This window comes from Amphibalanus amphitrite, unplaced genomic scaffold (genome assembly GCF_019059575.1).
Source record: "Amphibalanus amphitrite isolate SeventyFive unplaced genomic scaffold, NRLGWU_Aamphi_draft 000012F_arrow, whole genome shotgun sequence".
Lineage (NCBI taxonomy): Eukaryota > Metazoa > Arthropoda > Thecostraca > Balanomorpha > Balanidae > Amphibalanus > Amphibalanus amphitrite.
Genome location: NW_024881508.1, coordinates 1,483,225 through 1,493,872, shown reverse-complemented (window position 1 = coordinate 1,493,872; position 10,648 = coordinate 1,483,225).

The window sequence follows — 10,648 nt, the reverse complement described above, 5'->3', positions numbered from 1 at the left end:
TAAGCAGCCGCCGGCAGCCAATCAGGTGCTGGATTTTCTTCCTCCGGTGACGTCATCCATTATATAGAATGTATATACAATTTGATAGGCAATGATAAGCCAGGTGTTTTTACAATACAATGAAAGCAATTTGGCCTTATTTTTTCAAGTTCATTTAGTAACATTGTCTTCGAATGGGACAAATGATATCCAGATTTATTGCTGATCAATGTTGAATGCACCTTTTCTGGAATACATCAAGCTTTCTGAATTGATTTCAAATTGAAATGGCTGGCAGAACACTGGTGAGCTCGGGTTTTTCACAAAGCGTCAGATTTGATGTGGTTAGGGCAGTGTGAATATTTGTGTGTTCAAAAGTTGTAATGTAGTATATGTTGATGCACATTTTATGGAATACTTTCGAGCTGTCAATACTTTCAAGCAATAACTTTGAATACTTCCAAGGCCGACAAAGGTAAAGAGTGAAGGGGTTACAGCTAACGGATTTAAGCGAATGGGTTACAGTTAACGGGTTGCAGCGAAACAGACAGGGCACTGCAGTCTGTGGTGTAGGTTTGTAATACTCTCTGGCAGAACACAGGTGAGTGGAATTCTATCAAGCTTTCTGAATTGATTTCAAATAGCTGGCAGAACACGAGGCAAGACAGCGGCAGGATTGATGTGTTTAAGTATTTGTGTGTTCAAGAGTTGTAATGTAGCATGTGTTGATGCACATTTTATGGAATACTTTCAAGCTTTCAATACTTTCAAGCAATAACTTTCAATACTTTCAAGGCCGACAAAGGCAAAGAGTGAAGGGGTTACAGCTAACGGATTTAAGCGAATGGGTTACAGTTAACGGGTTGCAGCGAAACGAAGCAGGTCTGTGGTGTAGGCTTTGTATTACTCTCTGGCAGAGCACAGGTGAGTGGAATACTTTCAAGCTTTCTGAATTGATTTCAAATAGCTGGCAAAGCGGCAGGATTGATGTTGGATTCCAGATTCAATGCTCAACTCATGTAACCTTTGTGACCTACCCTGACCCATCGTGACCTCATACGACGCCAATGGCCTGACCGTGCCTCACGTGACCAGCTTGATCTGGACTTGACCTATCGTGACCCTAGGTGACCTCTGTGCCATGGCCTGACCCACCGTGACCTGAGGTCAACCCAGTGACCTGACCTGGCCCATCGTGACCTAATTGACCTGCCCTAACCTAATGTGACCAGTTTGACCTGCATTTACCTATCATGACCTAAGGTGACCTGTGACCTGGCCTGACCCATCGTGACCCGTGACCTGTGGTGACCTATTGTGACCTAAGCGACCCCTGTGACCTTGCATGATCCGAGTTAACCGGAGACCTGACCTGACCCATCGTGACCTGGGGTGACCTGTTGTGACCTAAGCAACCCCTGTGACCTGGCATGACCTATCGTGACCTGACCTGACCTTTCGTGACCTGGGGTGACCTATCGTGACCTGACCTGACCTTTCGTGACCTGGGGTGACCTTTCGTGACCTGAACTGACCTATCGTGACCTGGGGTGACCTATCGTGACCTGACCTGACCCAAAGTGACCTTATTTGACCCCTGTGACCTCAAATGACCTTTTTGACCGCAAATTAACCACTAAAACACCATTTAGCACATATCTAGACTTCTAGATGTCACTATTACTCGAAATTAACATCACTCGAACTGGCCAATTTTGCCAACAATTTCTCAATTCCACACCATTCGATCCCAAATTTTATGTCCTTTTGCGCCGCGAAGCAAGCCAGGATCCACTAGTTCCACAACTATTTGCCGTGGATTCGATGGTTTCGGAACGAGAATCTCGGACTATATTTTAACCGGGTGAGGAGTTCCTCTCTCCGTTCGACGCTCTGCGGCGCCCTGTAGTGAGCACGACCAAAGTACGACACTGTAATTGGTCTAGATATCATCGTGACATAATTGGCCACTCTACGCTATGCACGCTTTTGCCTTAGCTCCAAACATGCACCAGCCATTCGTGAAAAACAGGTCCCGATTTTACCAACTGTAGTTTGCGCCATCTATCGGTAGGATTTGAAGCTCTACCTTCGGCCTACCGATATTATCCTTCGATACGGCGCACACAAAGCACGTTTATAAAAACGAATGATACCGTGACAAAGAGCGTCTTCAATAGCCCCGGTGAGACCAATAAACTTTCGCCATTTACGCGTCCCGAAAGAAATATAGCCGATCACAGCGCGGAGACGGCGCCCGGTAGATGGCAGCGCCTGTGTTGGTGCTCATCTGACTGCGAGTGTCTGTCACATTTTTTTATCCCAGCAAGAAATGACACAAAGCTGAGTTTTTTTAATCCAGACCAGAAATGACAAACAAGGACGATGAAGACAGAAGTGACCGTGACGTCATCACCGAGTGCCGGCCATGCCAGAGACGTTTTTAATCCCAGGAAGAAATGACAAACAAGGCCTATTCACGACCGATTCACACCGGACCAACACCGATCGATACCAAATTCGGGGGGGGGGGAACTGGGAACTGGGGGAGGAGTAGAGTGGCAAGTTTTCCTACCCGGCGAACCCGGTACCAAGTACCTTAGGAAGTACCAAGCCAGTACCAAGTACTTTTTGAATGTTCCAGACACCAAGCAAGTACCAAGTTCTTTTGCAAGTCGAACAGGTTTTTTGCGATTATCTCAGCTTCTAGAAAGCCGATCGACACGGGACAAACACCATTCGATCCCAAATTTTTTGCCTCATCATTTCATAACCTTTTGCGCCGCGAAGCAAGCCAGTATCCCCTAGTCTAAATACTATTTGAGTAGGATTGCGGGTTTTTTGAAGGGCTCAGTTTTTGCAGCGAGGTTTTTCTCTTGGGGCTTGCGAGATAGGCTCGGACAAACGCATTCACTTTACATTACGCAGAAAGACGTCCTACGGCACGTGCGGAATCGACTGGGGCTCCGTCAGCGGCGCAGAAACGACCAGACGTGCAGGTTAGTAGAAACGAGTGTGGCTGAAATAAAGCCGTATAACCATGTCCGATGTGATGGAATCAAACGAGACGATTTTTACAAGTTGTTTGCCACCGTCAAAAAAACGAAAATTTCAAATCTCCCTCTTCTCCCCCTCTCTCGATTTGGTAGCTACCAACGCTGGTATATACTAGGTTGCGAAAATAAGCACGATAAAAACAAATATTTTGCCTAGCACAACTCTTTTATTCAAATCAACAAATTAATTCTAAAACATCTGTAAAGAAGAAATGGCGCCATACATGATACTTTTCAATTTAGCAAAATCCATACCAGAATTCATCCCAAGGCCGTTAGTTGTGACTGGATCTCCACTCCGCGCCGGCCATACGCGTCTGAAACGGCCGCCATTACAGCCACCGGCGCTAGATGTGAACGAAATTAATACTTTTCACGCTTGCAACCACGTTAAATGTAGTTTAAAACATTCCTCTAATTAAATAAGCAAGTTTAAATTAACGGGCCAGGCCAATTTGTGCAGTAAAGTAATCATTTCGATGTGATGGAGAGGTACGGCCGGCCATTCACAGGCCATAGGCCGGAATTCAGCGGAAGGTGCGCGATTTTGAAAATTCGCAAATAAATAGAAAATCAAGTGCAAGTGTCCAGAAAAGTAATCGACGACGTAAAAGTGAGTGTTGTGAATGCTGTGGGATAGTTTTCGTGAAAATCGGTTCGTTGAAATTGACAGAAATTCGTTGGTAAGAGAGTCGTGTACCGCCACCGGTGTCGCCACAGCCAAAGCGCGACGCCGGCATAGGCGGGCTGCACATGTGACGTCATTCGTCCAAGCGCGCTGATTGGCCGTCATGAAGGGGACGAGACTTATAAAGAGCGAAATTAATACTTTTCAAAGTAAAAACAATGTTAAATGTAGTTGAAAACATTTCTGTAATTTAATTATCAAGTTTGAATAATTGGGTATGGCTTTTTCGTGCAATAAAATTATCACTTTGATATGGTTGTCATGGCGACGCGGTTGTTTGTTTTGTGCAATGTTGATCTCGGAAAGGACATAAATAGAAGATCAGTGATTCAGTACACTGTGGATAGGATAAAGTTTTCAAGATTTTCGTGGGGTAAGGAGATGAAATGTAGATTATATTTTGCTTTAATTAATTATTTAACTTTCAAGTATGGCGTTTGTCCTCTTTTTACTATGACAGTTGATATCTGGCTCTGATGATGACTGGCTCCAACGTCGCAGTTTTAGTATTTAAGTAGAAAATCAAGCGCCGGTGTTCCCAAGTTTTCAAATATTGTTGCACATGAATATAGAAAGGTATGTGGGCAAGATTTTCGAAAATATTATCATAAAATGATGCTAAATTGAGCTTGGTTATAAAACATTCCAAACTGAGAAGCTTATTGTTCTGAAATGCTTTTAAATGGATACCTACATCATTTTTTCGGGGTAAGCTCAAAATTGTCTATATATAGGTATAAATTTATATAAATATAATTGTAGAAATCCGAGCCGAGCCGAGCCGAGACGAAGACGAAGACGAAGACGAAGACGAAGACGAAGACGAAGACGAAGACGAAGACGAAGACGAAGACGAAGACGAAGACGAAGACGAAGACGAAGACGAAGACGAAGACGAAGACGAAGACGAAGACGAAGACGAAGACGAAGACGAAGACGAAGACGAAGACGAAGACGAAGACGAAGACGAAGACGAAGACGAAGACGAAGACGAAGACGAAGACGAAGACGAAGACGAAGACGAAGACGAAGACGAAGACGAAGACATTGTGCTGAAATAAGCCGAATGCAATCTGAATTCATTTCTCAGCATGGTTAGGTAGGTACCTACTTAGCAGTAAGTGGCGCGCGCGAGTACTAGACAGGTGGTTAGGACAAGGTTTTAAGTGTGGGCCTGTGGTAGCAGCTTATGTTTTCTTTAATTGAAAAGATAAAGTAGCGAGTAAGGCTTATTTTCAGCGCATACTGACTCTTTGATTTGTTTTCAATTGCTGCACAGCGTAACGCCACGAATCTCCATAGGCTGTTTGTCCAGCGGCCTCGAGTGACGTCATTGGAGGCTGGCCTGAGTTTGCAAGCAGCGGGCGGGGACACAAAAGTCGGATTTACACGGGACCAACACTAATCGATTCCAAATCTTATGCCCTGCCAAGTTCCAAGTACCAAGTACTCTGACAATTACCAAGTACTTATACAAAGTACCTACCAAGTACTTATGCGGTGTTTCTCCAATATCTCAACTTCTGAACGTCAGATCGGCATGGAACAAAAAGTGATGGATTCCAGATTCAATGCCCAACTCATGAAACCTTTGTGACCTACCCTGACCCATCGTGACCTCATATGACCCAAATGTCCTGACCGTGCCTAACGTGACCAGCTTGATCTGGACTTGACCTATCGTGACCCTAGGTGACCTCTGTGCCGTGGCCTGAACCACCGTGACCTGAGGTCAACCCAGTGACCTGACCTGGCCCGTCGTGACCTAATTGACCTGCCCTAACCTAATGTGACCAGTTTGACCTGCATTTACCTATCATGACCTTAGGTGACCTGTGACCTGGCCTGACCCATCGTGACCCGTGACCTGGGGTGACCTATTGTGACCTAAGCGACCCCTGTGACCTTGCATGATCCGAGTTGACCGGAAACCTGACCTGACCCATCGTGACCTGACATGACCTATGGTGACCTAACGTGACCTATCGTGACCTGGGGTGACCTGTTGTGACCTAAGCAACCCCGGTGACCTGGCATGACCTATCGTGACCTGACCTGACCTTTCGTGACCTGGGGTGACCTATCGTGACATGACCTGACCTATCGTGACCTGGGGTGACCTTTCGTGACCTGACCTGACCTATCGTGACCTGACCTGACCTATCGTGACCTGACCTGACCTATCGTGACCTGACCTGACCTATCGTGACCTGACCTGACCTATCGTGACCTCAAATGACCTTTTTGACCCCTTTGAACTCAAATTAACCACTAAATCACCATTTTGCGTATGTCTAGACTTCTAGATGTCACAATTACTCGAAATTAACATCACTCGAACTGGCCAATTTTGCCAACAATTTCTCAATTCCATGCGCCGCGAAGCAAGCCAGGATCCACTAGTCTAAATACTATTTGAGTAGGATTGCGGGTTTTTTGAAGGGCTCAGTTTTTGCAGCGAGGTTTTTCTCTTGGGGCTTGCGAGATAGGCTCGGACAAACGCATTCACTTTACATTACGCAGAAAGACGTCCTACGGCACGTGCGGAATCGACTGGGGCTCCGTCAGCGGCGCAGAAACGACCAGACGTGCAGGTTAGTAGAAACGAGTGTGGCTGAAATAAAGCCGTATAACCATGTCCGATGTGATGGAATCAAACGAGACGATTTTTACAAGTTGTTTGCCACCGTCAAAAAAACGAAAATTTCAAATCTCCCTCTTCTCCCCCTCTCTCGATTTGGTAGCTACCAACGCTGGTATATACTAGGTTGCGAAAATAAGCACGATAAAAACAAATATTTTGCCTAGCACAACTCTTTTATTCAAATCAACAAATTAATTCTAAAACATCTGTAAAGAAGAAATGGCGCCATACATGATACTTTTCAATTTAGCAAAATCCATACCAGAATTCATCCCAAGGCCGTTAGTTGTGACTGGATCTCCACTCCGCGCCGGCCATACGCGTCTGAAACGGCCGCCATTACAGCCACCGGCGCTAGATGTGAACGAAATTAATACTTTTCACGCTTGCAACCACGTTAAATGTAGTTTAAAACATTCCTCTAATTAAATAAGCAAGTTTAAATTAACGGGCCAGGCCAATTTGTGCAGTAAAGTAATCATTTCGATGTGATGGAGAGGTACGGCCGGCCATTCACAGGCCATAGGCCGGAATTCAGCGGAAGGTGCGCGATTTTGAAAATTCGCAAATAAATAGAAAATCAAGTGCAAGTGTCCAGAAAAGTAATCGACGACGTAAAAGTGAGTGTTGTGAATGCTGTGGGATAGTTTTCGTGAAAATCGGTTCGTTGAAATTGACAGAAATTCGTTGGTAAGAGAGTCGTGTACCGCCACCGGTGTCGCCACAGCCAAAGCGCGACGCCGGCATAGGCGGGCTGCACATGTGACGTCATTCGTCCAAGCGCGCTGATTGGCCGTCATGAAGGGGACGAGACTTATAAAGAGCGAAATTAATACTTTTCAAAGTAAAAACAATGTTAAATGTAGTTGAAAACATTTCTGTAATTTAATTATCAAGTTTGAATAATTGGGTATGGCTTTTTCGTGCAATAAAATTATCACTTTGATATGGTTGTCATGGCGACGCGGTTGTTTGTTTTGTGCAATGTTGATCTCGGAAAGGACATAAATAGAAGATCAGTGATTCAGTACACTGTGGATAGGATAAAGTTTTCAAGATTTTCGTGGGGTAAGGAGATGAAATGTAGATTATATTTTGCTTTAATTAATTATTTAACTTTCAAGTATGGCGTTTGTCCTCTTTTTACTATGACAGTTGATATCTGGCTCTGATGATGACTGGCTCCAACGTCGCAGTTTTAGTATTTAAGTAGAAAATCAAGCGCCGGTGTTCCCAAGTTTTCAAATATTGTTGCACATGAATATAGAAAGGTATGTGGGCAAGATTTTCGAAAATATTATCATAAAATGATGCTAAATTGAGCTTGGTTATAAAACATTCCAAACTGAGAAGCTTATTGTTCTGAAATGCTTTTAAATGGATACCTACATCATTTTTTCGGGGTAAGCTCAAAATTGTCTATATATAGGTATAAATTTATATAAATATAATTGTAGAAATCCGAGCCGAGCCGAGCCGAGACGAAGACGAAGACGAAGACGAAGACGAAGACGAAGACGAAGACGAAGACGAAGACGAAGACGAAGACGAAGACGAAGACGAAGACGAAGACGAAGACGAAGACGAAGACGAAGACATTGTGCTGAAATAAGCCGAATGCAATCTGAATTCATTTCTCAGCATGGTTAGGTAGGTACCTACTTAGCAGTAAGTGGCGCGCGCGAGTACTAGACAGGTGGTTAGGACAAGGTTTTAAGTGTGGGCCTGTGGTAGCAGCTTATGTTTTCTTTAATTGAAAAGATAAAGTAGCGAGTAAGGCTTATTTTCAGCGCATACTGACTCTTTGATTTGTTTTCAATTGCTGCACAGCGTAACGCCACGAATCTCCATAGGCTGTTTGTCCAGCGGCCTCGAGTGACGTCATTGGAGGCTGGCCTGAGTTTGCAAGCAGCGGGCGGGGACACAAAAGTCGGATTTACACGGGACCAACACTAATCGATTCCAAATCTTATGCCCTGCCAAGTTCCAAGTACCAAGTACTCTGACAATTACCAAGTACTTATACAAAGTACCTACCAAGTACTTATGCGGTGTTTCTCCAATATCTCAACTTCTGAACGTCAGATCGGCATGGAACAAAAAGTGATGGATTCCAGATTCAATGCCCAACTCATGAAACCTTTGTGACCTACCCTGACCCATCGTGACCTCATATGACCCAAATGTCCTGACCGTGCCTAACGTGACCAGCTTGATCTGGACTTGACCTATCGTGACCCTAGGTGACCTCTGTGCCGTGGCCTGAACCACCGTGACCTGAGGTCAACCCAGTGACCTGACCTGGCCCGTCGTGACCTAATTGACCTGCCCTAACCTAATGTGACCAGTTTGACCTGCATTTACCTATCATGACCTTAGGTGACCTGTGACCTGGCCTGACCCATCGTGACCCGTGACCTGGGGTGACCTATTGTGACCTAAGCGACCCCTGTGACCTTGCATGATCCGAGTTGACCGGAAACCTGACCTGACCCATCGTGACCTGACATGACCTATGGTGACCTAACGTGACCTATCGTGACCTGGGGTGACCTGTTGTGACCTAAGCAACCCCGGTGACCTGGCATGACCTATCGTGACCTGACCTGACCTTTCGTGACCTGGGGTGACCTATCGTGACATGACCTGACCTATCGTGACCTGGGGTGACCTTTCGTGACCTGACCTGACCTATCGTGACCTGACCTGACCTATCGTGACCTGACCTGACCTATCGTGACCTGACCTGACCTATCGTGACCTGACCTGACCTATCGTGACCTCAAATGACCTTTTTGACCCCTTTGAACTCAAATTAACCACTAAATCACCATTTTGCGTATGTCTAGACTTCTAGATGTCACAATTACTCGAAATTAACATCACTCGAACTGGCCAATTTTGCCAACAATTTCTCAATTCCATGCGCCGCGAAGCAAGCCAGGATCCACTAGTCTAAATACTATTTGAGTAGGATTGCGGGTTTTTTGAAGGGCTCAGTTTTTGCAGCGAGGTTTTTCTCTTGGGGCTTGCGAGATAGGCTCGGACAAACGCATTCACTTAACATTAGCAGAAAGACACAGGAATGCGGCTGAATTCTCGCGCAGTAATGAGCGAGGGTACCCCCAGTTTGAAGATTCGGCTGTAGAATATGTAGTTTTAAATACGTATAGTTTGACGTAGATCTGGGAAAAGTGAAACACGGCCGATTGACGTGCAGTTAATGAGCGTGGGGTCCTCCGTTTTGAAGATTCTGATCAGCGCCGATGGTAATAATTCACCTTGCGTATCTCGACTTATTCACGACCGATTCACACCGGACAAACACCGATCGATACAAAATCTGGGGGGAACTGGGGGGGGGCGGGAGTAGAGTGGCAAGTTTTCCTACCCGGCGAACCCGGTACCAAGCAAGTACCAAGTACCTTTGGAAGTACCAAGCCAGTACCAAGTACTTTTTGCATGTTCCAGATACCAAGCAAGTACCAAGTACTTTTGCCAATACCAAGCAAGTACCAAGTACTTTTGCAAGTACCAAGCAAGTACCAAGTACTTTTGCAAGTCGAACAGGTTTTTTGCGATTATCTTAGCTTCTAGAAAGCCGATCGACACGGGACAAACACCATTCGATCCCAAATTTTATGCCTCATCATTTTATAACCTTTTGCGCCGCGAAGCAAGCCAGGATCCACTAGTCTAAATACTATTTGAGTAGGATTGCGGGTTTTTTGAAGGGCTCAGTTTTTTAAGCGAGGTTTTTCTCTTGGGGCTTGCGAGATAGGCTCGGACAAACGCATTCACTTTGCATTACGCAGAAAGACGTCCTAAGCGGCTGAATTCTCGAGCAGTTATCTGCCACGCCTCTTCCGATCCCGGAGATTCGGCTATACACCATCCTACCAAGTCCTACCAGACACCAGGTGAGTGGAAACGAGTGTGGCTGAAATAAAGCCAAATGACCGTGTCACATGTGTTTAGAAAATCAACTACGATTATTTAAAATAGTTTGCGACGCTCAGAAAGACAAAATAAATTCCGATTCCATCTCCCCTCCCCTAGGATAACGAATATACCAACGTTGGTATATACTAGCTAGCGTTAATAAACGACACGAAATACAAATATTTTGTCGTACAAAACTTTTTTATTCTCATCGAGTAGTACATTCAATTGATTCTGTAAAGAAAATTTATTGAAAAACATCATGCTTTTTTATTTAGAAAATGCCTACCAAGTGGCGCTCGACCAATCAGAGCTCCCTACCAAGTGAGCGCTCGACCA